At 47.1% G+C, this 24,838-nt stretch overlaps 1 long non-coding RNA gene across 1 annotated transcript; it reads right to left on the bottom strand.

The window, feature by feature from the left end:
• Nucleotides 1-20: 20 nt before the first annotated feature.
• LOC147124296 (uncharacterized) lies at nucleotides 21-24,834 on the bottom strand. The gene is made up of 3 exons (XR_015077978.1): nucleotides 24,654-24,834; nucleotides 881-960; nucleotides 21-160 (listed from the first exon to the last, which is right to left on the bottom strand). It is a non-coding gene; the product is annotated as an uncharacterized LOC147124296 (long non-coding RNA).
• Between the last annotated feature and the right edge of the window lie 4 nt (nucleotides 24,835-24,838).

Raw genomic sequence — 24,838 nt, 5'->3', positions numbered from 1 at the left:
GAAACATCAATACAAATGTGCATGTAGAAAATCTTATCTGTTTAATTATACAACCAGAACCTCGATGACTCTGATGTTCTGAAAATCACATTTTCAGAACATAAATCTGTCGGTGTAGCTTCAACAATTTTAGCCAACATTCTGCGTTTTCGGTAGAGACCTATTAAGAAAAACAGCATTTTTTGGCAACACAGAACATCAGTTTTTTTTTTTTTTAAATCAAATATTAATCAGATGTTCCTTAAAAACAGCAATCCTTAATTTTCAGATCCATCTACTAGGTGCTTCAAAAGTTTCCACCAGGGCCATGAGGTAGCACAATCAATCTGAACACTATCCTTTTACCATAGGACCTGGACTTGCCTCAAGTTCAGCCCAAACACGCAAGATAAGAAGGGGAATTTTAACCCCCAAAAAACAGATGGGTTTGGGTCGGTGGTATGTAAAGATTTTTTAAAATCTCAAACTTGAACCCAACTACCTCCGGTTTTAACAGAGGCAGGACAGTGGGGGCAGGCGACCACCCGCTCCCAGGATGCGGTTTGTTCATTTAAATATTTTAATGAGGATGCATGCCTCAGATTTTATCTCCATTTTAAATTTAAACCTGGCCGGCCGGGTTTCCCAGGCCTCGGGAAACCCGGCAGCTAAAGGGAGGCGAGGACCGCTGTGTGGAAAAGGCAAGTGTCTTTCCAACACTGCTTGTGGGCCAGGAGGAGCAGGAGTGCTTCCTCCCAGTCCCCAAAGCTAACCTGCTTCCCTCCCTGCAGAGCACGTCCCACATCTCTGTCCCCAATCGATCCCAGACACCCCCCCCCCCCCCGGCCCTACAAGCCATGCTGTACCCCACCACCACTATCTCTAAGCAGCACGACCTTACCTGCCTGCATCTGGGCTGCAGCGTTCCCTGTCCGACAGGGAGCCAAGCCTGTCAATCAGGCTGGTTTCCAGGTGGGGATCCTGTTTAAAAAGAAAACTCAGTGTAGAATCAAAACTCCAAAGCATTTGGGGAAATCCAGACTTCCCAGAACTCCTCCCCCCTGGCTTGGAAAGCTCAGGGCCAAAGGGTTCGAAATTCTGGGGTCGCTACTTTCTCACCAGAAGTACAGTGGAGCAGAACTCCTGCCTGCCTGCCAGCAGAGAAGATTGACCTCGTCCCAAACCGTGACGCTCCAATGAAAGAGGAAGAGGCCAGCAAGGAAAATGGGAATTTTCTTTATTTCTTCACCCAGATGGGACAACATGGCAGGCCTCTAAAAGGTACTCAAGCCCCTTTGGTATCAATTACTCTTTTATTGGGCACTTTTGGGAGTTATTACTAGGCCTGCCACTGAAAGCTGGTGTGAATTCCATTGGGCTTAGGGCAAACAATGGTGGAATTCATAGGATAATCCAGGAACTCCCCCAGACAAACTCCTAAAGCACCCCCATCAACAGCTGCATATTTAAGGTCCAATTAGAAGGGGGAAAGAAACATAGAAGATAGGAGCAGGAGTAGGCCATTCGGCCCCTCGAGCCTGCTCCGCCATTCAATGCGATCATGGCTGATGATCCAAATTCAGTACCTGGTCCCTGCTTTCTCCCCATACCCCTGGATCCCTTTAGCCTGAAGAAATATATCCAACTCCTTCTTGAATATATTTAATGAATTGGCTTCTACTGCCTTCTGTGGTAGAGAATTCCACAGGTTCACCACACTCTGGGTGAAGAAATTCCTCCTAATTTCTGTCCTAAATGGCCTACCCCTTATCCTTAGACTGTGACCCCTGGTTCTGGACTCCCCGACCATCGGGAACATCCTTCCTGCATCTAATCTGTTCAGTCCTGTCAGAATGTTAAGTTTCAATGAGATCCCCGCTCATTCTTCTAAACTCCAACGAGTACAAGCCCAATCGTCCCAATCTCTCCTCATACGTCATTCCTGCCATCCCAGGTACCAGCCTGGTGAATCTTCGCTGAACTCCTTCCATGGCAAGAACATCCTTCCTCAGATAAGGCGACCAAAACTGCACACAATACTCAAGGTGTGGTCTCACCAAGACCCTGTACAACTGCAGCAAGACATCCTTGTTCCTGTACTCGAACCCTCTCGCTACGAAGGCCAACATACCATTTGCCTTCTTAACCACCTGCTGCACCTGCAATCTATTGCCATTCAGATAATAATCTGCCTTCCTGTTTTTACCACCAAAGTGGATAACCTCACATTTATCCACGTTATATTGCATCTGCCATGCTTTTGCCCAATCACCCAACCTGTCCAAATCATCCTGGAGTTTCTCGGCATCCTCCTCACAGCACACACACCCACCCAGCTTTGTGTCGTCTGCAAATTTGGAGATATTACATCTAATTCCCTTGTCTAGATCATCATTAATATATATTGTGAATAGCTGGGGTCCAAGGACTGTTCCCTGCGGTACCCCACTAGTCACTGCTTGCCACTCGGAAAAAGACCCCTTTATTCCAACACTCTGCTTTCTGTCTGCCAACCAGTTCTCTATTCAAGTCAATACCTTGCCCCCAATCCCATGTGAAAGTTAATATGGAAAAGAGCATGTGACTGGATTATGGCTCATTTTAGAAAGGCGACAAGTGAGCTAGCCAGCTGAAGTGAGGTGGAAAGAGAAATTGGGACACAGGCTTGTATCTAAACAATGGGATATTTTTGAAAAAGGAAATTGCAAAGTTTCAGAATTACCATTGAATATACTCTACTTCCAAGTTTCAGAATGCTGCGAATAAATAGTGGTTAGAAAGAAGTTATAATGATCTGGAACGCACTGCCTGAAACGGTAGTGGAAGGAGAGTCAATAGTGACTTTCATATAGAAGAGGGAAAGTTTGCAGTGCTATGGGGAAAGAGCAGGGCAGTGGGACTAATTGGATAGCTCTTTCAAAGAGCCAGCATAGGCACAATGGGCTGAATGGCCTCCTTCTGTACAAACTAAAATTGAAGAGGACATATGGGCATATAGGTAACAATAAGAATATAAGAGGTTAAGAGTGGGATAAGGAAAGTACAGAGTGAGTATGAGGAGAAAAATCTCATTATTAAACACATATTCTACAAATAGATCAGTAAAAGAGGGAATTGTTAAATGTGAGGTGGGATCACAGAGAGGTGGATAGTGAATTAGTAGAGGTTAAACAGAAATTGCTGGAGCTATTTAACATATACTTTACTTTAGTGTTTACAAAAAAAGGATATTTGGAAAGAGATACATTCTGAATTGGTTAAAAGCAAAAGAGATAATAAACTAGACAATCTCCCATGGCATTACACAAGGAGTCAAGGCCAAAGGGCACTTTTCAGGAGGAAGGAAAGTGGAGATGAAAGCAGGGTTAAGGTGGCAGAAGGAGAAGGGAGAAGAGAGGAAAGGGTGAGATGAGGATGGCAGAGGGGAAAACAAAAGTGGCAGAGAAACCAACGGTTTAAATCAAACATGGCCACAGTAAATAATAATTCTAATAGGTCTAAGAGCGTTAAAAAAACAAGCCTGAAGGCTTTGTGTCTTAATGCAAGGAGCATTTGTAATAAGGTGGATGAATTGGCTGCGCAAATAGAAGTAAACAAATAAGATTTGGTTGGGATTACGGAAACGTGGCTCAAGGAAGGCCAGGACTGGGAACTCAACATCCAGGGGCATTCGATATTCAGGAAAGATAGGCAAAAAGGAAAAGGAAGGTGGGGTAGCATTACTGGTTAAAGAAGGGATGAACACAATTGTAATGAAGGATATTAGCTCTGATGAGGTGGAATCTGTATGGGTAGAATTGAGAAATACCAAGGGGAAAAAAACGTTAGTGGGAGTGGTGTATAGACCTCCAAACAGTAAGGCGGAGGTTGGGGATGGCATTCAAAGAAATTAAAGAAGCGTGCAATAAGGGCACAGCAGTCATCATGGGTGACTTTAATCTACATATAGCTTGGGCCAACCAAATGAGTAACAATACTGTGGAGGAGGAATTCCTGGAGTGTTTACGGGATGGTTTCCTGGACCAATGTCGAGGAACCAACCAGAGATCAGGCCATCTTAGACTGGGTATTATGTAACGAGAAAGGATTAATTAGCAATCTTGTTGTAAGGGGCCCCTTGGGTCGGAGCGATCATAATATGATCGAATTCTTCATTAAGATGGAGAATGAAGTAATTGACTCGGAGACTAGGGTCCTCAATTTAAATAAAGGAAACTATGATGGTCTGAGGAGCGATTTGGGTAGGATTGATTGGGGAATGGCACTCAAAGGGTTGACGGTGGATAGGCAATGGCAAACATTCAAAGACCGAATGGATGAACTACAGAATTTGTTCATCCCAGTTTGGCATAAAAATAAAACAAAAAAGGTGACCCAACCGTGGCTAACAAGGGAAATTAGGGATAGCATAAGGTCCAAGGAGAGGGCATATAAATTGGCCAGAAAAAGCAATAACCCTGAGGATTGGGAGCAGTTTAGGATTCAACAAAGGAGGACAAAGGGATTAATTAAGAAAGGGAAAATAGAATATGAGAGAAAGCTTGCAGAGAACATAAAAACTGACTGTAAAAGCTTTTATAGATATGTGAAGAGAAAAAGATTGGTGAAGTCAAGCGTAGGTCCCTTGCAGTCAGAATCGGGGGAATTTATAATGGGGAACAAAGAAATGGCAGACCAACTAAATACATATTTTGGTTCTGTCTTCACAAAGGAGGACACAAATAACCTCCCAGAGATGCTGGGGAACATAGGGTCTGATGAAAGGGTGGAACTGAAAGAAATCAGTATTTGTAGGGAAATGGTGTTAGGAAAATTGATGGGACTGAAGGCAGATAAATCCCCAGGGCCTGATAATCTACATCCCAGGGTACTTAAGGAAGTGGCCCTAGAAATAGTAGATGCATTGCTGGTCATCTTCCAGAACTCGATAGACTCTGGAACAGTACCCATGGATTGGCGGGTAGCTAATGATACCCCACTATTCAAAAAAGGTGGTAGAGAAAAGGCGGGGAATCATAGACCGGTAAGCTTGACATCGGTAGTGGGGAAAATGCTAGAGTCCATTATAAAAGATGTAATAGCAGAGCACTTGGAAAGCAGTGACTGGATCGGACAAAGTCAACATGGATTTACAAAAGGTAAATCATGCTTGACTAATCTACTGGAATTTTTTGAGGATGTAACTGGTAAAATAGGTAAGGGAGAACCAGTGGATGTGGTGTATTTGGACTTTCAGAAGCCTTTCGATAAGGTCCCACATAAGAGATTAGCGTGCAAAATTAAGGCACATGGGATTGGGGGCAAGGTATTGACTTGGATAGAGAACTGGTTGGCGGACAGAAAGCAAAGAGTTGGAATAAACGGGTCGTTTTCCGAGTGGCAGGCAGTGACTAGTGGGGTACCGCAAGGATCGGTCCTAGGACCCCAGCTGTTCACAATATAGATTAATGATCTGGACGAGGGAATTAGATGTAATATCTCCAAATTTGCAGACGACACAAAGCTGGGGGGGGTGCGGAGGGTATGCTGTGAGGAGGATGTCGTGAAACTCCAGCACGATTTGGACAGATTGGGTGACTGGGCAGAAACATGGCAAATGCACTATAATGTGGATAAATGTGAGGTTATCCACTTTGGTGGCAAAAACAGGAAGACAGATTATTTTTTGAATGGCAATAGATTGGGAGAAGGGGAAGTGCAAAGAGACCTGGGTGTTCTTGTACACCAGTCGCTGAAGGTAAGCATGCAGGTGCAGCAGGCGGTTAAGAAGGCAAATGGTATGTTGGCCTTCGTAGCAAGAGGGTTCGAGTACAAGAACAAGGATGTCTTGCTACAGTTGTACAGGGCCTTGGTGAGACCACATCTTGAGTATTGTGTGCAGTTTTGGTCACCTTACCTGAGGAAGGACACTCTTGCCATGGAAGGAGTGCAGCGAAGATTCACCAGGCTGATACCTGGGATGGCAGGAATGACGTATGAGGAGAGATTGTGTCGATTGGGCTTATACTCACTGGAGTTTAGAAGATTGAGAGGGGATCTCATCGAAACCTATAAAATTCTGTCAGGCCTGGACAGACTAGATGCAGGAAGGATGTTTCTGATGGCCGGGGAGTCCAGAACCAGGGGTCATAGTCTAAGGATAAGGGGTAAGCCATTTAGGACTGAAATGAGGAGGAATTTCTTCACCCAGAGAATGGTGAACCTGTGGAATTCTCTGCCACAGAGGGCGGTGGAGGCCAGTTCATTAAGTATATTCAAGAAAGAGTTGGATATATTTCTTAAGGCTAAAGGGATCAAGGGATATGGGGAGAAGGCAGGGACCGGGTACTGAATTTGGATGATCAGCCATGATCTCATTGAATGGCGGAGCAGGCTCGAAGGGCCTACTCCTGCTCCTATCTTCTATGTATCTATGGGACTGGTTTCAGGGGAATGGAGAGACAGGGAGAGTAGGAGATGGAAGGGGGGGGGGGGGGGGGGCGCGGAAGGGGCAAGGAGGCCGGTTAGCTTAACAACTATAGTACATAAGATTTTGGAATCTATAATTTAAGATGGAATTACTAAATATCTAGATAAAGAAAATAATTAAAAGCAGTCATTGCAAATTTCAGAAAGGAAGAACGCTTGATCAAACCCAAGGAGGCAACAGATATCATGGTTGTGGGAAACGCATTGGATGTGGTATATATGGACGTTCAGAAAACCTGACAAGGTGCAAGATTAAGAGCCGTGGAACTATAGGAAGGGTAGAAAATTGGATTAAAAATGGGTTAGAAGGGAGGAAAGAGAGACCACAGTTAGAGTAATGTGTGCAGTTTTGTTTCCACACTATAGAAAGGATGTTAAAGTAAGAGATGGTAAACGCTTGGAATTATCACTAGGCATCTGTCTGGTACAAGGAAAATTGGGGCTGTTTTCATTAAAACCGAGGAGGTTACAGGGTGATTTGATAAGAGGTGTTTAAAATGATGTAGAGATGGAACAGCGCAGACAGAAACAGACCATTTCCAGTGGTCGATATATCTAGAATGAGAGGACAGTAATAAGATTAAATGCAAGCGATTAAGGACAAAGCAGAAGAAACTTTTTCTTATATAGTTGTTATAAATCTCATCAAGACACATGAAATAACGCTGGACGGCCAGCTGGTGGCGCCATCCAAGGAGTATAAAAATCAGGCGTGGGCCCAGCTTTCCAGGGACATTTTGTAAGACAAGGAACTAGTGAAGTACAACTAGACCTCCATGTTCCGAAACAAGTTGATTAAAGCCTTGCTCTTTGCTCAAACCAAGTGCGTAGTGAGTTTTATTATGTCAGTTGTAGTGTTGGTGATTGCAGCAGAGACCGTGTCAACTTATAAGAATAGGTTAGATAGGCAGTTGAAGGAAAGCGAGGTTATTGAATTTTATAGCATAGGAGGCCATTTGGCCAATCACACTTGTGCCAGTTCGCTGAAAGCCATATAATCACTCCCATTCACCCACCTGTTCCATTTTACAAATATTTATCCGCTTCCTTTTAAAAAGAATCAAATTTACTTCCTCAAATTTCAATTTTGAGGACTTCTGCAAGATAGCCTCTTAACATTTTTTTGTTCGAATAAAAGTAACCCTTTCTATAGTTCATCATAACCAAGACTCTCATCCCTGGTATTGGCCCAGAAATTCGGGTCGGAGGCTTCCCGCGGGTGCAAGCCTCCGACCTGCACTTACCTAGCGCGCCGGCCGTTGAGCTGTGGGCCCGCGTGGAATTCCGATCCTGGGCCTGCTCCAACTGCCGGCACGCAGTGCTTGCGTATCCCAGGGGCGCAGTTAGTTCAATGCATCCCCTGGGATCACGTGGGCCATGGAGAGCCAATGGTAGCAGGGAAATGCCCATTCATAAAATTGACAGGAAGAGCTGTCAAAACTATAAATACTGGAAGCCCCCCAAACAATGTGGAAAAAATGTTTTAATTTTAATTAATTCACCACTTACCTTGTAAAAAAACAGGCGCAAGGCCTGCTTTTAACATGTGTAACTCCTGGAGACTTACCCTCCCGGAGAAACTTGGAGAAAAAAAACATAAGTTCAATGCGCATGCGTTCAACCTCTGAACTCCTTCCTTTAAGGGAACGGAAGTTCCGGTTTCCCGCGCATGTGCATGCACGAAACCAGGACTTCCGTTGGGCCTACGGGAGAGTAACCCGTGCGTACTCACCCGTGGAGACCCGAATTTCTGGGCCAATATCTTAGTCTTATAGCCTCTCCATGGCCTTGATATATTTCCTAAAGCAAGTCATCTAAAACTGGACACAATATTCTAACTGTGACCAATGATTTGTCCAAGTTTAGTATTGCATCTTTGCTTTTTTACTTCATAACACCCATTTGTAAAACCTAGGATCCCATATGCCTTTTAAAAAATAAATCTTTATTAACTTGTCCTTCCAATTTTAAAGATTGGTGTATCTGAACCTAAAAGTCAATTTGCTTCTCTACTTCCTTTAAAGTTTTGTATATGCTCCCTGTTGTATCCGTGTGTTAATGGAGACACGGAATGCAGGAGTTGGTTTAACAGGTGTTTACTGAACAAAGTCTGGAGGTGAACTAAAAAAGATACAAGACGCTATACAGGCTTATATACCTGAGTGGTCACTACCGGTATTACAGTACACAGGTGCTCTTAAAAGGTACATACACTACAATTCCTCCCCTTTTAGATAATTAGTACATAACATTTTAAGTAATCATTAATTAACATGTTTACAAGAACAATAATTTACACATTTGCTGCAGTTAATCAATTATAAGTCAGTCTCTCTGGAGGCTTCCTGACTCGGTCCGGATAACGCCTCGGTGGTGTAGTAGTTTTCGGTGGTGTAGTAGGTTCTTTTGGCAAGGTCGATTCGGCTTGAATGCCAGTGTCAGATTCATCTGGTTCCAGTATCACCGGATCGGAGGTAGATACTATGGGTATCTCTGCTTCATCATTAGGCGTATAGAGTTGTGGTGTAGGTTGTCCCTTTTCAGATGACTATGATCTGCTCAGCATGGCGCCTTATTATGCTTTCTCCAATGTCCACGGTATACATCAGCGGTCCTAGTCGTGTGCAAACAGTTCCAGGCTGCCATTTCTCAGTACGGTAGTCCCGGGCCAAAACTTGTTGACCTATCTGGAAGGTTCTAGTTGGCCTTTCATTCATGCCTTGAAAATTGCCGGTTCTCCACGTCCCTTCTGATGTTTGGCTTGATCAAATCCAGCCGGCATCTTGGGCTTCTATTGAAAAACATCATGGCGGGAGTTTGGTTTGTAACCACGTGTTGCATTCTTGTACGCAAACAAGATGTTATCTACCTTATGTTGTAGATTTATGTCTTCATTACCCATGGCCTTCTTGAAGGTCTGGACAAAACTTTCAGCTAATCCATTGGTGGCGGGATGGTATGGGGCGGACGTGTAGTGCTTAACCCCATTGTTTTTTTTTTTTTTTTTTTTTAAGAACTTCCTGAATTCTTCGGACACAAATTGCGGTCCATTATCAGAACAGATCGGTTCAGGCAGCCCATTCCTGACAAATATGGTCCTTAATACTGTGATGGTTTTTTCTGTGGTGGTGGAGGACATCTTTATTACCTCTGGCCACTTGGAGTGTGCATCCACCGCGATTAAGAACATTGAGTCCATAAATGGACCAGCAAAGTCGATATGTACCCTTTGCCATGGAGATGAGGGCCACTCCCATGGATGTAGAGGGGCCTGTGGTGGGCGTTTTGGACCTTCTGGCATCCTAGACAGCTCTTGGTCATTTCTTCGATGTCTCCATCGCTACCTGGCCACCACACAAACGCGCTGGCTAGGTTCTTCATTTTCACTCCACCCAGATGCCCCTCGTGAAGCTCCTTTAGCACTTTATCCTGGAGTTTGGGTGGAATCACCACTCTGGATCCACACATCAAGGTTCCTCGGCACACTGACAGCCATTCTCCTCTTTGCGAGAATGCTGGCAACAGTGGTTCGCCATGTGCTGGCCATCCCTACACCGTTAAATCGTAGACTCATGAGAGAGAGTCGGGTCATTTCTCGTTTCCTTTTCAATGGTAGAATTTGTTACCGGTAGACATTCCACTATGGTTGAGTGGAACATCTCCACTGGGTCCACTGTAGGTGCCTCTTCTACCGTTGGCAACGGTAGGCGCGATAAACCGTCAGCATTCCCATGCTGTTTTGATCCTTTGTATTCCATTTCCAAATTACTCCCGTTTGTAGCAGTGCGTTAAGAGGGTGCAGAACAGTTGACAAGTTCGGTAAAAATTTATGATAGTAATTTATCAATCCCAGGAACGACCTTAATTGTGAGACATTTTCAGGTGCTGGGGCTTTTATGACCGCTTCAATTTTCTCAGGTGACTTATGCAACCCTTCGTCGTTAATTATATGGCCACAATATGATGATATTTGTTTCTGGAAAAATTCGCACTTGGGGCAATTTGCTCGTAGGCCCCGTTCTCTCAGCCTAGTGAGCACCTGCTCCAAATTGGCACGTGCTCGTTGTCGTTTTCTCCTGTTACAAGGATGTCGTCTAGGTAGCATTGAGTCCCCGGAATCCCTTGCAGGACTTGTTCCATAGCTCTTTGCCAGATAGCTGGAGCTGATGCCACTCCGAAAACCAGTCGATTGTACTGATACAGGCCTTTGTGTGTGTGGTAAACCACTTTTATCGTTCACTATCGTTACACTATAGTTATCACTGTTGTATTGTTATCACTGTTGTATCACTATACGAGGTCGCCTCTTGTCGCGCTGTTATACCTGGGCTGACCACCTCCGACTCCGCCCATGGCTCCACCTACCTGCCCAGGTATAAAGGTAGTCGACTGGCTGGTATTCCTCCTTGTTGGACCCGATCACCCACGAGGGTGGGCTCTGTTATTTAGTCAATAAAAACCTTTAGTTACGTTCCTAACTCGTCGCTTTTTATTGGACGAATTGATAGGTATATCAATTTTATTGACTAAATTTTAAAGATGTCTACTACTGGCCAGCCAGAAGCCCTCCCAGAAGCACAGCCACAGCAGCTTTCAGACACCGGGCTACACCAGCCGGCTTGGCTGCAAGCCCTCAAACCACCGTACCTGGATCTAAACCCACAGGCAGCAAACTCAGCCCTCAACTTCAAACACTGGCTGGACTGCTTCGAATCCTACATGGAAGAATCCGGCGTCCCTCAGAGATCCAAACTAAGAGTTCTGAACGCCAAAGCGAGCCCGAGAGTATACGCACTCATCCAGGACACGACTACATACGAGGCCGCTATCAACCTACTGAAACAGCAGTACCGGAGCCCGGTAAATTACATGTACACCAGGCACCTCCTGAGATCCCGCCCGCAACAGCCAGGAGAGTCTGTAGCTGAATTTTTACGGGCGCTAAGAGCACTCGGCAGGAACTGTGACTTTAAAGCGGTGACGGCTGTTGAAAATACGGAAGATAATATCCGCGATGCCTTTGTGAAAGGCCTACGGTCCGACCACTCACGGCAAAGACTGCTTGAAGCTAAAGACCTCGACCTGGACAAAGCTGAAGCCCTCGCTCTCTCCCTGGAGGTGGCCCATCAGGACCAGGAGGCGTTTTCCAGGTACTGCTCGCGACCCTGGGACTCGGGCCCGACCCCTACCGCAATACCCTTCGCAGCGCCGCCCCCGGGACCTACCTCAGCGTCGGCGTCCTGGACCCGACCGGGACCGCCACCGGCTCCGACATTGGGCACCCGCGATCGGGCCGCCGGCTGCTTCTTTTGCGGCCAGGAGAAGCACCCGAGGTCGCGCTGCCCAGCCAGGAACTCTACCTGCTCAACCTGCAGGAAGAAAGGCCACTTCTCTAAGGCCTGCAGGAGCGGATCTTCAGAGGCCAGCAGTGCCTCATGCGAACTGTGGGGGCGGCCATCTTCTTTCAAGGCAACTGAGGCCAGCATCCCCACACGTGAGTCATGGGGCGGCCATCTTTGATCAAGGCAACCGACCCCAATAGTGCCTCATGTGAGTTATGGGGGCAGCCATCTTCTCTGCCATTTTGTCCTACCTCGTGGGAGACGCCATTTTACCCACCACGCCCGACTGCCACCGGGCCCCTGGACCCGACGACCGCCTCGCCCGCAGACGACAACGACTCGCTTACCTACACACTAGCCTCCATCACTCGGGATCAAGCCCGCCCACACCACCTGTCCAAGTCGATGATGGACATCAAAGTAAACGGCCACACCACGACCTGCCTGTTCGACAGCGGAAGCACGGAGAGCTTCATCCACCCAGACACGGTGAGCCACTACTCCCTCCCTGTCCTGCCAACGCGCAACCAAACCTCGATGGCATCGAGGTCCCACGCCACGGACATTAGCGGCTACTGTGTTGTGACCTTGTCGGTTAAGGGTACGGAGTATAAAAATTTTAAACTCCTCGTCCTCCCCCAGCTCTGCGCTGCCGTCCTACTAGGGCTGGACTTCCAATCCCACCTCCAAAGTGTAACCCTAGCATACGGTGGACCCCTCCCCCCACTCACAGTCGACAACCAGCGAATGTTAAACCGCCCACCGCGTAACACCTGCAGCCTATCCACCCTCAAGGTGCCGCCACCTTCCCTGTTCGCTAACCTCACCCCCGACTGCAAACCCGTCACTACCAAGAGCAGGCGGTACAGCGCTGGGGACAGAGCCTTCATTAGCTCTGAGGTGTGGCGCCTCCTAAAAGAGGGCATTATCGAGGGGAGCAACAGCCCCTGCGTGCCCAGGTCGTGGTCGTTAAGACCGGCGATAAAAATCGCCTGGTCATCGACTACAGCCAGACCATAAACAGATACACCCAGCTGGACGCATACCCCCTTCCCCGCATATCTGACATGGTCAATCAGATTGCACAATACCGCGTATTCTCGACCATCGACCTTAAGTCGGCCTACCACCAACTCCCTATCCACCCCGAGGACCGCCAGTACACCGCCTTCGAGGCGAATGGGCGCCTATACCACTTCCTTGGGTCCCCTTCGGTGTCACCAACGGGGTCTCGGTCTTCCAAAGGGAGATGGACCGGATGGTTGACCAGAACGGACTGCAGGCCACATTCCCCTATCTAGATAACGTCACCATCTGCGGCCGCGACCAGCAGGACCATGACGTGAATCTGGAGAAATTTCTCCGTACGGCCCAACGGCTGAACCTCACCGACAATAAGGAGAAATGTGTGTTTAACACCTCGCGCCTTGCCATCCTTGGCCGTGTAGTAGAGAACGGACTCATCGGCCCCGACCCCGAAAGAATGCGCCCCCTCATGGAGCTACCCCTCCCCCACTGCCCTAAGGCACTTAAGAGAACCCTGGGGCTCTTCGCCTACTATGCCCAATGGGTGCCCAATTATGCGGACAAAGCCAGACCCCTCATGAAGTCCACATCCTTCCCCCTCACGGAGGAAGCGTGCGCGGCCTTCTCCCTCATCAAGGGAGACATAGCCAAGGCCACAATGCACGCAGTGGATGAGTCCATCCCCTTCCAAGTGGAGCGCGATGCATCCGACTTCGCCCTAGCCGCTACCCTTAACCAGGAGGGGAGGCCGGTGGCCTTCTTCTCAAGGACCCTACAGGGCCCCGAGATCCGACACTCGTCGGTCGAGAAGGAAGCCCAGGCAATTGTGGAGGCGGTACGGCGCTGGAGGCATTACCTGGCAGGCAAACGATTTACCCTCCTCACCGCCCAACGTTCGGTTGCTTTCATGTTTAATAACAAGCTGAGGGGCAAAATCAAGAATGACAAGATCTTGAGGTGGAGAATCGAGCTATCCACCTACGATTATGATATCTTGTACCGGCCAAGTAAGCTGAACGAACCCCCTGATGCTCTTTCACGAATTACATGCGCCAGCGCGCATATTGATAGACTTCAGACCCTCCACAACGACCTCTGCCACCCCGGGGTCACCAGACTTTACCATTTCATTAAGGCCCGCAACCTGACCTACTCCATCGAGGTCGTCAGGACCATGACCAGGAACTGCCAGACCTGCGCCGAGTGCAAACCGCACTTCTATAGGCCGGACAGAGCAAGCCTGATCAAGGCCACCCGCCCCTTCGAGCGCCTGAGCATCGACTTTAAGGGGCCTCTACCGTCATCTGACCGCAATGTGTACTTCCTCAACATCGTTGATGAGTACTCCCGTTTCCCTTTTGCCTTCCCCTGCCCAGACATGACCAGTACCACGGTCATCAAGTGCCTGAACGACCTCTTCGCCTTGTTCGGGTTCCCGAACTATATACATAGTGACCGGGGCTCCTCCTTCATGAGCGAGGAACTCCGTCAGTTCCTACTAGCGAGAGGTATTGCAGCAAGTAGGACCACCAGCTACAACCCCCGAGGGAACGGCCAGGTGGAAAGAGAGAACGCGACGGTATGGAAGGCCGTCCTCTTAGCCTTAAAGTCTAAGGGCCTCCCAACCTCCCGCTGGCAGGAAGTCCTCCCGACAGCGCTGCACTCCATCCGGTCACTACTTTGCACTGCCGTTAACGCCACCCCCCATGAACGAATGTTTGTTTTCCCCAGGAAGTCGACTACGGGAACCACTCTACCAGCCTGGCTGACCTCTCCGGGGCCCGTCTTGCTGCGAAAGCACGTGAGGGCCCATAAAACGGACCCCCTGGTCGAGAGGGTGAACCTCCTGCACGCCAACCCCCAGTACGCCTACGTGGCTTACCCAGACGGGCGGGAGGACACTGTCTCCTTACGAGACCTCGCACCCTCGAGCACTCCGGAGACACCACCTTTACCCCCCACCCCCCCAATTCCAGCCCAGGTAGACGGCATGCCGGAACCCCACGAGCCTTCGCCGACCACGCAGACACCAGCATTAACACCGGATAATGCAGCACCGCCACTGCGACAATCGGAGAGGCTTACGAGGCCTCCGGACAGACTGACATACCAGAACTGGTAGTACACTTCACCCCGCCGGACTCAAATCTAAACAAGGGGTGAATGTGGTAAACCACTTTTATCGTTCACTATCGTTACACTATAGTTATCACTGTTGTATTGTTATCACTGTTCTCACTGTTGTATCACTATACGAGGTCGCCTCTTGTCGCGCTGTTATACCTGGGCTGACCACCTCCGACTCCGCCCATGGCTCCACCTACCTGCCCAGGTATAAAGGTAGTCGACTGGCTGGTATTCCTCCTTGTTGGACCCGATCACCCACGAGGGTGGGCTCTGTTATTTAGTCAATAAAAACCTTTAGTTACGTTCCTAACTCGTCGCTTTTTATTGGACGAATTGATCGGTATATCAGTGTGTGTTTATCGTGAGATACTTTTTAGAGGCCTCCTCAACCTCCATCTGTAGATATGCCTGTGCCAAGTCAATTTTGGTAAAACGTTTCCCTCCGGATAGTGAGGCGAAAATATCTTCTATCCTCGGAAGAGGATACTGTACCGTGTGAAGGACCGGGTTTACAGTCACCTTGGAAGTCCCCACAGATGCAAATTTTTCTCTGTTCTTCAGATTTATCATTATTCAACGTTTTCTTCATGACCGGGACGATGGGTGTTGCCCACTCACTCCAATCTACCTTGGATAACACGCCTGCCTTTTCCAAATTCTCCAGCTCTGCCTCGACTGCTGGACGAATTGCGTATGGCACCGACCTTGCCTTAAAAAAACTTGGGAATTGCCGCATCTTCCACTTTTATTGAGGCGGTGACACCTTTCAAGGTTCCTAGTTCCTGTTGAAACACTTCTTTGGTGTTGGCCAAGATGTCTTTTAATCGTTCAGGTATGACATCATCATCATTTTTTTTCTTACTGGTCACAGTCAGTGCCTGAATAGAGTGGCACTCTAAACGTATCTTCCTGATCCATTCACGTCCCAACAGCGGTGGACCACCATCTTGCAGAACGTATAAATACAACTTCTGTATTTCCTTGCCGTTGAATACAACAGGCACCCTTATTTTCCCTCTGGGGTATACTTTCTGCCCCGTATATGTCTTCAAGATAATGGGTGTGTCTTTCAAACGTATATGCGGAAATAGCCGCTCGTAATCCCGTCGACTTATGACGGTCAGAGCTGATCCTGTATCTAGCTCCATTTTAACTGGGGACCCCGCTATCGTGAGGGTAACCCAAATGGTCTGGTAATCTTCTTTGGCAATTACATTATGTAATTTGAGACAGCTTAGTCTCATTTCGGGAGTCGCTATCGCTCTGCGGAGCTACTGTCCGTCATCATTTGTACCTTTCTGTACTTTTCCTTACTGATTTTTTTTTCCTGTCAGTGGATTTTTTGTTTCCAGATCGGCATACACGTGCAATGTGTCCCATCTTTCCGCATTGCCTGCATGCTTTGTCCTTGAACCAGCAGTCCCTCTGGTCATGGGTGGATCTGCCGCAGCGATAACATCTCTCGAAACCCAGTGTCATTTCATGGGTGCCGAAGTCCTGTGGCTTTTGCTGTATCTCTGCAGCTCCTCTTGCTGCCGCTTCGTATGATACAGCCACACTGAACGCCTTGTCCAGTGTCAAATCTTTCACAGAAAGTAGCCTTTTTTGTGTTCCTTCACTTAGGAGACTGCAGACGAATTTGTCTCGTAGAGAATCTGCCAGTCCTGCCCCGAACTGGCAGTGCTTTGACAGCTTTCTTAATTCGGTGAGGTAATCAGCGTTACTTTCATTCTTGTGCTGATTCCTCCTGAAGAATTTGAATCGTTCCGCTATCAGCAGCGGTGTTGGGTTTAAGTGCTCCTGTAGGGTATCAACAATCTCCTTAAAATTCTTGTCCATCGGTTTGGCTGGAGTGATTAAGTTTCGTAACAGCCCGTATGTCCTTGCGCCCATCAGATTTAGAAGTAACTATGCCTTTTTATCATCCTCTACTTCATTCGCTGTGCAATATACCTCCACTCTTTCCACATGTGGTCCAATGCTGTATATTACTATCGAAAGCAGTAATATTGCCAGTCTTAGGCATCCTGAAAATCAAAAATGGCGCCTCCCGCGCTTTCCCGCCGCTGCTGACAACGCTGTTCTCCGCGGTTTTTATTTACACAGATATTTTTAATAGTTGGAGACTCGTTCCCGCCGGACTCTCTGGGACTTTTCCCTCCCTCTGCTTGGTCCGAACGCCGACCTGCTTTGCAGCGCCGGCCGTCTCCAGAGCGCTCCACCCTCCGTCTCCGTTTGCCTCCGCCTTCCGACTCGCTGCTCGGCCCCACTGCAGAGCCACCCGATCGAGCCCCAGCCCGCCGCCCAGGAAGGATTAGTGCAGTACCTGCCACCAGCCTGGCTAGCTGGTAAAACCACAGTTTTTTTTTTCTTCGACCTTCGTCTGAGGAATCGATCTCCTTGAGGTGCTGCCAAATTGCAGGCAAGTCCGTTTCCAATTCGTCGCCACTGTTGTATCCGTGTGTTAATGGAGATACGGAATGCAGGAGTTGGTTTAACAGGTGTTTACTGAACAAAGTCTGGAGGTTAACTAAAAGATACAAGACGCTATACAGGCTTATATACCCGAGTGGTCACTACCGGTATTACAGTACACAGGGGCTCTTAAGGTACATACACCACACTCCCCATAGTCATCTTTCCAAGATTTATCACCTTACATTAAATTTCATCTAAAATCTATCTGCACATCTACTAAACCTATGTCCTAAGCAGCACGGTGGCATAGTGGTTAGCACTGTTGCCTCACAGCGCCGGGTTCAAATCCGGCCTCGGGTGACTGTCTGTGTGGAGTTTGCACATTCTCCCCGTGTTTGCATGGGTTTCCTCCAGGTGCTCCGGTTTCCTCCCACAGTCCAAAGATGTGCGGGTTAGGTTGATTGGCCAAGATAAAAATTGGCCCTTAGTGTTAGGGGGGATTAAATACGTGGGGTTACGGGGATAGGGTTTGGGTGGGATGGCTGTCGGTGTAGGGATCGGGTGCTAGGGTTTGGATGATCAGCCATGATCTCGTTGAATGGCGGAGCAGGCTCGAAGGGCCGAATGGCCTACTCCTGCTCCTATCTTCTATGTTTCTATCATTGCTAACAGTCCTTTTTGCAGTTAACCACCGCCACCCCGCTCGTCATATGCAAATTTTGATATTGTTCACCAAGGGTTGCCATTCTGGTTGAAGGCATTCCTGGAGGTTTGATCACGTGACATTCTGACGACCAATCACATGACATCTTGTCACATGGCTTCTACAAATGTTATTGCATTTACCTTCCAAAACTTGAGTCCCTTTTTTTGCTTGTGGTTCAGTGCCAGCAGCTGTTGTATGACAAGTTCCAAGATCCAGGAGGCACCCATGAGCCGGGGGAAGAGGGGAAACAGAGGACAGGGAATTTGAAGATGGGGGAAGCCAGTTGCAGTGGGTAAACCAGAGTTGGAAGGGATTTTGATTCCACCAGTAGCTAATGGTAACTCACTGAATGTGCACTAATAACTAATAGTAAAATGATAACACTCATATTCCCCATAACCAATAGTAATACTACTTCTTCTTAGGCAGCCCCTCGGAACCGAGGACAACTTGCTTCCTCATTAAAAATGAGTTTGCAGGTGACTGATTAGTCCAATGCGGGACCTAGTCTCTGTCACAGGTGGGGCAGACGTTGGTTGAAGGGGCGGGTGGGTGCGTTCCTTGTGCTTGGCTTCCGCTTGCTCCCGGCGAAGAGACTCGGTGTTCGGCGCCTTCCCGGATGCTTCTCCTCCACTTTGTGCGGTCTTGGGCCAGGGATTCCCAGGTGTCGGTGGGGATGTCACACTTTTCCAAGGAGACTTTGAGGGTGTCCTTGAAGCGTTTCCTCTGCCCACCTGGGGCTCACTTGCCGTGCCGGAGCTCCGAGTAGAGAGCTTGTTTCGGGAGTCTCGTATTGGGCATGCGGACAATGTGACCCGTCCATCGGAGCTGATCGTGCGTGGTCAAAGCTTCGATGCTGGGAATGTTGGCCTGAGCAAGAACACAGACATTGGTGCGCCTATTCTGCCAATGGATTTGCAGGATCTTGCGGAGGCAGCGTTGGTGGTACCTCTCCAGTGCTTTGAGGTGCCTGCTGTACATGGTCCATGTCTCGGAGGCATACAGCAGGGCGGGTATCACTGCTGCTCTGTAGACCATGAGCTTAGTGCCGGGTTTGAGGTCCTGGTCTTCAAACACTCTCTTCCTCAGGCGACCGAAGGCTGCACTGGCACACTGAAGGTGGTGTTGGACTTCGTCGTCGACATCTGCCCTTGAGTGTCCTCCTCAAATTCGGCTGCCCTCAATAGTACTACAATAACTCACTGACTATATGGAGCTGGTAGTAATAGGTATAATGCCCAGATATCCTACCTGTAACTAGTAGTAAACCAATAAGCCACTGATATTCACCTTGAAACTGTAGTCCAAATCCCCCTGCATGGCACAAGGAGCGGTCAGGCTCCCCAGTCGGCCACATCTCACTCCCCATCTCCTTGGACTCCAGTTCCATGTGAAGGTGACAACACTGAACTGGGAACCTCAGTCAGAGCTGATCTATACTTGGACTTCACACGTCAAAACCAGGCAGCACAGACTGACCTGAACCAAACCAAGAGATCACACAAAGGGCAGCAGGCTCAGTGTTTGGGACACTTCTCACAGGGCACATCTTCCTAAACGCAGCTCAGCACCAATATTTCTAAATCACTCTCCAAGCTCTGGCTTGACAAAGGAAAGTTTTCACAGGATTATAGAAATTAAAGTACAGGTGATGGCACCAAAATTTAAAATGGTGATAGTTTCCCAGCCGATAAGGGAATTAGGGGGTTACGGGGAGCGGGCAGGGAAGTGGACGTGAGTCTAGGTTCGGATCAGCCATGATCCTATTGAATGGCGGAGCAGGCCCGAGGGGCCGTATGGCCTACTCCTGCTCCTACTTCTTATGTTTCTTATGTTTCCTTTTAAGCTGCGTGGCCGGTGACCCAGCCTTTAAATTGAAAGAACAGCGCATACATGAACTTCTGAATGGGCCGCGCAGCCCGTTAAAGGAGCCGCGTGGCCCAAAAAAATCACGGGGAAAAATCACTGGTTGGCACTCTCCTGTAAACCCCATTCCCCCTCCCACAAGATCATTTTAAATACATATCCCATTCGCTTTGAAATGAAGTTTTAGTCCGTACCTCAATCACCACATGGTGACGTATCCCATGGTCTAATAGCCCGCAGTTCAAGAATTTTCCTCCTCCCTTACCCCTCGTCTCTCATTCCAGTTCCCCATTCGCCCACCAGTGGAACTAATCTTTCACTATTTACCCAGTTAGGTCCCAAGGTTTCACTTACCCCACTTACTGTGTAGTTTTGGTCTCTTTACCCAAGGAAGGATATATTTGCCTTAGGAGGGAGTGCAACAAAGGTTCACCAGATTGATTACCAGATCATAACCTCGGCCCCTATCTTTTTTTTCCCCCTCTCACATGGCAGCTGTCAATCATTCTGCCAGTGCCATTTACACTTCATCTAGTCATCTTTTGTTTCTTAACTTGTTCCATTACCATCTCCTTTTGCCTTGCACCATCATTCTTTTTGTCTTAATCTCTCCTGCCTTCCATCCTATCATAGACCTTCCCTTTTGTTCTTTCCTCTCCTCCCTTCCCCCCTTTCCCAGCCCCTACACTTGCTTAAAACCTGTCCCACCTCCAACTTTTTCCAGTTCTGACAAAGGGTCATCGGCCTGAAACATTAACTCTGTTTCTCTCTCCACAGATGCTGCTTGACCTGCTGAGTATTTCCAGCATTTTCTGTTTTTATTTCAGGATTTCCAGCATCCACAGTATTTTGCTTTTGTTTCACCAGATTGATTCCTGGGATTGGCATGGGGGGGGGGGGGGGGGGGAAATTGTCCTATGAGGAAAAATTGAGGAGACAAGGTCTCTATTCCCTAGAATTTAGAAAAACGAGAGGTGATCTCATTGAAACATATAACAAAAGTGTTTGACAGGTTAGATGCTGAGAGGATGTTTTCCCTGGCTGGGGAGTCCAGAACTAGGTGTCAGTCTCAGAATAATGGCGCCATTTAAGACTGAAATTAGAAATTTCTTCAAAGGGGTGTGAATAAGAACATAAGAAATAGGAGCAGGAGTAGGCCAATCGGCCCCTCGAGCCTACTCCATTCAATAAGATCATGGCTGATCTGATCCTAACCTCAAATCTACTATCACTCTACATCCCACCCAAACCCATGTGATCTCCCGGGAGAGGCGAAAAACCAGATAAAAAACCCAATGGCCAATTTGAGAGAAAAAATCTGGGAAATTCCTCTCCGACCCATCTAGGCGATCGAAACTTGTCCAGGAGATCACTCTGTCCCTATATTTTCTACAGTACTTACCTTCTGTAAAAGGTGATCTCCACCCCAGCCAGGAACAGGAATAGAACCATCTCCTGACATCTAACATAATTAGAACACAAGAAGTAGGAGCAAAACCAGGCTACACGGCCCCTGGGCCCGCTCCGCTACCCACAGGGCCATGACCGTTCCGAACCTAGACTCATGTCCAATTTCTGCCCGCTCCCCGTAACACCTAATTCCCTTTACTTCCAAGAAAATGTGTATTTCTGTTTTAAATTTATTTAATGATGTAGCTTCCACAGCTTTCTGGGGCAGCAAATTCCACAGACCTACTACCCTCTGAGTGAAGAAGTTTCTCCTCATCTCAGTTTTGAAAGAGCAGTCCCTTATTCTAAGATTATGCCCCCTAGTTCTAGTTTCACCCATCATTGGGAACATCCTCACCGCATCCACCCAATCAAGCCCCTTCACAATCTTATATGTTTCAATAAGATCGCCTCTCATTCTTCTGAACTCCAATGAGTAGAGTCCCCCTAGCAATAAAAGCCAACATTCCATTGGCCTTCTTGATCACTTGCTGCACCTGCATACTAACTTTGAGTTTCGTGCACCAGGACCCCCAGATCCCTTTGTACTACAGTACTTTCCAGTTTCTTGCCATTAAGATAATAACTTGCTCTATGATTTTTCCTGCCAAAGTGCATAACCTCACACTTTCCAGCATTGTATTCCACCTGCCAAATCTCTGCCCATTTACTTAGCCTGTCTATGTCCCTTTGCAGGTTTTTTATGTCCTCCTCACTCACTACTTTCCCTCCCATCTTTGTATCATCTGCAAACTTTGATATGTTACACTCGGTCCCCTCCTCCAAATCGTTAATATAGATTGTAAAGAGTTGGGGACCCAGCACTGACCCCTGCAGAACACCACTAGTTACTGATTGCCAGTCTGAGAACGAACCATTTATCCCAACTCTCTGCTTTCTGTTAGATAGCCAATCCTCCACCCATGCCAGAATATTACCCCCAACCCCGTGATTTTTTTTTATCTTGAGCAATAATCTTTTGTGTGGCACCTTGTCAAATGCCTTTTGGAAGTTTAAATACACTACGTCCACTGGTTCCCCTTTATCCACCCTGTATGTTACTTCCTCAAAGAACTCCAGCAAATTTGTCAAACATGACTTCCCCTTCATAAAACCATGCTGACTTTGTCCTATTAAATTATGTTTATCCAAATGTCCCGTTACTGTCTCCTTAATAATGGACTCTAAAATTTTACCAACCACAGATGTTAGGCTAACAGGTCTATAGTTTCCAGCCTTCTGCCTACTACCCTTTTTAAATAAGGGTGTTACATTAGCAGTTTTCCAATCTGCCAGGACCTTTGCCGAGTCCAGGGAGTTTTGGAAAATTACCAATGCATCCACAATCCCTACCGCCACTTCCCTCAAGACCCTAGGATGTAAGCCATCAGGTCCAGGGGATTTATCCACCTTGAGTCCCATTGTTTTACCAAGTACCACTTCCTTAGTGATTTTAATCGTATTTATCTCCTCCCCCCCTAGAGCCCCCTGTTTGTCCAGTGTTGGGATATTCTTAGTGTCCTCTACCGTAAAGACCGATACAAAATAATTGTTCAGCGTTTTTGCCATCTCCATGTTTCCCACCATTAATTTCCCGGTCTCAGCCTCTAAGGGACCAACATTTACTTTAGCCACCCTTTTTCTTTTTATATAACTATAGAAACTCTTGCTATCTGTTTTTATATTTTTTGCTAATTTACTTTCATAATCTATCTTCCCTTTCTTAAATCAATCTTTTTGTTATTTTTTGCTGTCTTTTAAAGACTTCCCAATCTTCTATCCTCCCACTAGATTTGGCTACCTTATATGCCCTTGTTTTTAGTCAGATACTATCCTTTAATTACTTTACTTAGCCACGGATGGCTCTCTTTTCTTTTACACCCTTTTTTCCCCTCAGTGGAATATATATTTTTTGGAAGTTGTAAAATAACTCCTTAAATGTACACCACTGATCATGTACCGTCTTACCCTTTAATCTATTTTCCCAGTCCACTCTAATCAATTCCGCTCTCATACCTTCATAGTCTCCTTTATTCAAGCTCAGTACGTTTGTTTGAGATCCAACCTTCTCACCCTAATTGAATATGGAATTCAACCATGTTATGGTCACTCATTCCAAGGGGATCCTTTACTAGGACATTTTTAATTAATCCTGTCTCATTACACAGGACCAAATCTAAGGTTGCTTGCCCCCTGGTCGGTTCAGTTACATACTGCTCAAGAAACCCATCCCTAATACACTCAATGAACTCTTCCTCAAGGCTGCTCTGCCCAATTTGATTTGTCCAGTTAATATGATAGTTTAAATCCCCCATAATTATAGCTGTTCCTTATTACAAGCCTCAACTATTTCCTGATTAATACTCCGTCCAACAGAGTTGCAACTGTTCAGAGGCCTATAGACTACGCCCACTAGTGTTTTTTTCCCCTTATTATTCCTCATCTCCACCCAAACTGTTTCACTATCCTGATCCTTTGACCCAATATCATTCTTTGGAATTCTCTACCCGAGGGCTGTGGATGCTCAGTCGTTGAGTATATTCAAGACAGAGAGCGATAAGATTTTTGGATACTAAGGGAACCAAGAGATATGGGCATGGTGCAGGAAGGTGGAGTTAAGGTAGAAGAGCAACTACAATCTTATTGAATGGCAGAGCAAGCTCAAAGGGCTGAATGGCCTAGTCCTGCTCCCATTTCAAATAAGTTTGAGAACCACTGCTCTAGCTTATCCACTACTGCTGTTGATCATCCTGCCATTGCCATTTACACTTCATCGAGTCATCTTGTTTCTTAACTTATCCCATTACCACCCCCTTTTGCCTTGCACCATCATCCCTTTTGTCTCTTAATCTCTCCTGCCTTCCATCCTATCACAAACCTTCCCTTTTGTTCTTGCTTAAAAACCTGTTAAAACGAAGGGTCATCGACCTGAAACGTTAACTCTGTTTCTCTCCCTCTACAGATGCTGCCTGACCTGCTGAGTATTTCCAGCATTTTCTGTTTTTAGCTCGTTTATTAGATTGGCTAGTCTACAGTCACTTGGTTTAGTTTCTTCACTTATTTAAATCACTATAATGTCAGTGGCCCATGTAATATTTTGTACGGGGGGGGGGAAGGAGAATAAAGCAACATACAGCAATGACCAGGGATATCTGCTATTTTTTTTTTACAAACAAAATGTTCATACCCAAAATTCATTGCAAGTAAAAAAAGTTACTAAAGCTGGGAATTTAAAAGTCAGGTTGGTTAGATTTTTTGAAATTGGAACTTACACCAGACACGACCAACAGTCGGCAGAAGTCATCAACCGGAGAAAATGTCGCCGTGAACCTTGGGTTAATTAGCCACTCTTTCCCTAGTTCCCCCGCCGGCCGGCCGGTCCATCCCTCGCTTGCGCGCGCCGAATGCTCGTGCTGGTGATCCAGCCGTTTAGTTAGCGGGCCCACCACGCCCTTTT

This window comes from Somniosus microcephalus, chromosome 1 (assembly GCF_052327205.1).
Source record: "Somniosus microcephalus isolate GS21.2 chromosome 1, FLI_Smic_1.0, whole genome shotgun sequence".
In the NCBI taxonomy this organism is placed as follows: Eukaryota; Metazoa; Chordata; class Chondrichthyes; order Squaliformes; family Somniosidae; genus Somniosus; species Somniosus microcephalus.
Note: the sequence above shows the minus strand (reverse complement) of the source record. Positions and strands in the feature narration are given on the sequence as shown.